Genomic DNA, 4,967 nt, shown 5'->3' on the forward strand with positions numbered 1-4,967 from the left:
TGCTTTCGGGCCACTAATTAAGAACGCGATTAATTAGGGACGGACTGGGCGGCTGATTCGGGCACTGGCTTCGTTTAAGACAAGAGGGGAAGAGGAAGCGCGTGTAAGTCTCATCTGATAGAACCGCGTGCGCGAGCACATTGCTCTCTATCCAGCGAGATGTAATTAGTTTTGTAATAGAAGAATCGAGCGAGTGTTGATCGAAGCGGCCGATAACCGCCGCGATCTCACCCGCGATGTGGCTAATAATTTTTCAAGTGATTATTAGAAAAAAAAATAAAAGAAAAATGACCCACGTCGAGATCTTATTATTTTATCGCACATATTTTGAAAAAGATATTTCTTTCGTGAAATTGCGGAATAATTGAAGGATCCCAAGTTTTATTACGCACATATGCAATTCGTTTAACGTGTTTGCAAAGTATAAAAGGCGGTCGCGGACAAATTTGCACGAGGACGCGCACGTACTCCCGTTTCCGCCTTGAATTTCGCGTAACGCAATACATTCGCGGATTTATGTATCTACCGAATGCACATACCGGAAGCTGGTGAAAAATCAAGGCAAGGTCACTCGCGAGACGACATAGTTTTAAGCGGCTTTTTACGCTCGTTACCTGATTTCCATCTCAATATTTTTCGTCACGCTTTATTGTTCCTTGTCTTCCGCGACGCAGATTTCTTTATCGAAGAATCGAAAATAAACAGAGCGAATATATTATATTTTCAGAGTGTCTATTCGAAATTTGTAAAAAAATTCTCTAAAAAGGGGGAGGGTCCATTTGGCCGGATTTCGGCCCCCTTTAAATTTTGATAAAACCAATCGAAATCAATCTCTTTCACTTAAAGAAACATAATTTTAGTGATTTTAATTTAAACGGAGATGTTTTGAACCATACTGGTATCCAAAAGTGTATAGAAATCATATATGTATAATGCGATAATATATTGAAGTATTCTAAAAAAAATCAGTGGAAAAAGCATCAAAAATAATTCCGGAGGATAAAGTAACGTTTTCTTTCATTCAACAACTATCGCTAGGTACTCATCTGGATCGATACTTGAGTAGTACTTGATTTTCGCGATATTCCGTGTTTTTATTTAAAATTCTAAAGAGAATGTTTAAAAGTTTCTTGTGCAACTTTCTAAAATAAGATATTTAATTTTATGTATTTTCTAATGCAAAACATTTAAGGATGTTTAGTACCTATTTTTAAAAATATAGGAATTTAATAAAATTTGCACAAATTGTTCTGATACATGTTCAGAGACTTATAAAAAAACCTGGAGTTGATTCACTGAAGCAATCAAAAGTTATAAGGATTTTAATTTGCAATGAATTTACCCGTCGATATTATTATAAATATAATTATTTTGTGGATCTAATTATAAGTAAAAGTATTAATATAATTATAAATATAATTATATAAATAAATATAATTATTTCTGTCCTTTTTAGCCCTTAAATTGATTTTCTATCTTATAAAAAACCTGTGATCGTGTTGATTTAAGAGCTAAAATAGATAAAAATAATAATAGGAATTTATTCAAAATTTGCAAAAGTATAGTTTAAATATAGAGGAAATATTTGATCACATAATTTTGGTCAAGTACTGAGTAGTTCAAAAGATATTGAATATAATTTTCTCAATTTCGTCCTATTATCCGAGATGACATATTATTTATTGTGAAAACGTGGCAACATAGCATTCAGCTGAGTCTTCTTTTGACATTTTAAATAACCCATCTTTTCATCTGAAGAATCTTCTATATACAAACGTGTAAGCGAGAAGCGACTAGGCTTCATATGTCAATTTGCAACTTGACCAAATAACTTATGAAAAATTACCATGTTGCCACATTTCTTTCTTCTCGGAGAAATGACAAATTATTAAATTTATCCAAGAAACAGTTAAAAATCTTCTATATTTTGTCATTGTTCACTATTATAATTTTTATTCTGACATTTTTAATTACTCTGTACGAGTAAATTCTTTTATTTTTGTAATTCAAATTTTGTGCTGTAATGTTGAAATCGAAGTACCGTCAATGATAAAAGTTTCTCATTATAATTTAAGAAACACGAAAATTGTCCGAAAAAAAGCAACAGAAGTTCGAAAATACATTTCTACACTCTAGCTATGAATAAATAACAATATTTTATGCAATCTTTATAATAATCATATATTAAGATATATGAGAAAAGTATATATTCGTCAATTTCGACTACTTTTTGCTCCGATTGTAGGTGCTAAACATCCTTAAGTGTCAAATACTAGATTTGCAAATGTACTGAAAGAAACTGAAAACTTTTGTGACATAAATATTTTCTTTGTGACATTTGCATAACAAAAATAGATATATATTTAGAAAATATATTTTAAATACATAATTCGCTGCTTACAAGAATAAACTGATCAAAGGGAGATTTTTTCAAAAAACTTTCCCGAGTCTCAATAAAATTCCATGAGAATATTTTGATTTTTTTTTAATACAAAAGAAATCCTTGAGAATTTCAGGTTTTCCTGATTTTACAAAACGATTCGTTCGATTATCTTGATATTTCATTGATATCTGGAAATATTTACACGTTATTTAACGAATATGGCAAACATTAAACAGAAGAGATAACACAATATCGTGTGTGAATGCGTATAAACGTATAAACAAATGTATCTGTCTCTAATATCAATTGACAGGTTTTTTTCGTGTGATTAATATTATAACACAATTTTTTAATAAAAATAATTCAAATAAAAAGAAAATAAAAATAAAACTTTAATTTAATCAAAATCAATTTTCATTTATCCAAAATACATCTTTCTAGCATATATTTGCCGTCTGGAAAATAACGTAAAGCCTCCTGAGACATTTCTCTCCGGTAAAAAACGAGTAACTTTCCTATCGATTACCACCTCTTGAAAGAGAGGGAGAGAGAGAGAGAGAGAGAAATAGAGCTAATGTTCGATTTCTTTACAAGTCAGCTGAGATTATAACAATCAATAGAATAAATTTCAAGTCTCCATGATTGTGTTAATTCCTTTCGTTCGTAGATTCGATTTTATCCTCCTTTTTTAAACTCTCACTCGTCATATTCGATTTAATCCGCTAAAAAAAAACCGGTTTTATCGAGACACCTGGATCTGGCGTCTCTCTGGTCTTCCGGGGTGTATTCGTTAAATTGCACCCTGCGAATTAACACGGACGAGTCGATTGACATGGTAGAAATAAATTGTTGCCGGCGTCGGTCGTCTTGGTAAAGATGGTTCCTTTTCGGGGAAAAAAAGGGCGCATTACTATTGCTTATCCCTGTCCTGACCTATGGTTACCATAGCGACGGTGGGACGTGCGGGCCAATCCCACCCTTTACGCTAGGGGTGGACTCTCTCTCTTCGAGCTCTACACTCGAGCTCTTTTTCTCTTTCTTTCTCTCTTTCTCTTTCTCTACTTCAGAAAATTTCCTTTCCATTTGACCGAGAGAAAAATACGGTCAACTACGTTTTTTCCTCTGCTATCGATCTCGCCGAGAATTTCCTGTTTATCGAAACTCACTTATAACATTTAGTATAAATATTATTTTAAATATCACCTGATATATTTCACTGTCATCACTATTTAATGTAATAGTTACGTGTAGAGAATAGCCATTGTCAAAGAATCGTCATCTCTGTAATATAGTCATTATTTTTAATATTTATATTTCTGGTACTGAATAGGATTTTGCGGATATTAATTGAAACAAATGCAAGCTTAAATTTTATCACAGATTAGTATCAAAAAATTAATTATTATGGTTTAAAGAAACAAAATATTCAGTCCTGGAAAATTAATAATAATTATATCAATATTAAAAATTAATAATATATATATAAAATTATTAAATTAATAGAAATTAATAATATTTATATTAATATTAAAAATTAATAATATCCAATATTAATATACAACATTTATATCTATATATATCTGAGGTGTAAATTTTCTAGTTAATTAGCACTTGTATTTTAATTAAATAATTTGAATACTTCTTTGTTTTTAGAATTATTATCGTGCATCTAAAAATTATGATATTTAACTCGCATGCATTATCGCAATGATATCAGATTGCTATTACATTTCTTGGAAAATTCGATATACATAACTATGACTCTACGTGGTCCTTCTAATTAACAATAAGTTTCTCGTGTATGAGTCACTCGAAACTCATTAAACCTTTCTTCCGCACTCGCGGCCTGTAGTTCGTGCACCTCTTAGGCCGCGCGTAAGAACCGGTTGGTCCGACCTGACATTGACGTGCACGCACGTGCATACTCACGAGAGAGAGCACGTGTACTATATCGGGATATCGGAGTTTCAACCCGCAACCAGCCACAGAATTGGCGGTCTTCGCACCAGGCCTTCGACCACATTGAAATTTCCTGTCAAACCGATACACCCAAATCGATACGAAACAAATAGAGTATTGCTATTTCCCTTGTTTGTAGGAATTTATTTCAACCGAATTCATGATTTCTCGTATGTTACAGTCGTGAAAAATGGTTGTGTGTGTTATTGTAAAAAATTGTTTTACAATATAGTGTTATTTTAGTTAAAAAAAACTATTGTAAATAAATAAATTTAAAAAAAGAAGTTGTTGGGCAAAATAGTTGCTTTAATTTTCTACAAAAGATATAAAAAATTACACCAACTGAAATTTTAAATAGAAACGTTTTAATGAGAAAACTGTTGTACAAAATAATTGTTTTAATTTTCTATGAAAATAAAAATATTAAAAATTAAAAATTTATCCAAAAAGGAAACTTGAAAATGAACATAATTTTTTTTTTTAATTTAAAATAGTCGTCGTATTAAGTTTCAATTTTTATATTATGTATTTTTATAAACTTGATTGTTTTTTTACATTAAATCTGAAAACATATGATATTTTACAATAATATCTTCTCTCAATATAAAATTATTTTAGTAACAAT

Source organism: Anoplolepis gracilipes, unplaced genomic scaffold (assembly GCF_047496725.1).
Source record: "Anoplolepis gracilipes unplaced genomic scaffold, ASM4749672v1 Contig21, whole genome shotgun sequence".
In the NCBI taxonomy this organism is placed as follows: domain Eukaryota; kingdom Metazoa; phylum Arthropoda; class Insecta; order Hymenoptera; family Formicidae; genus Anoplolepis; species Anoplolepis gracilipes.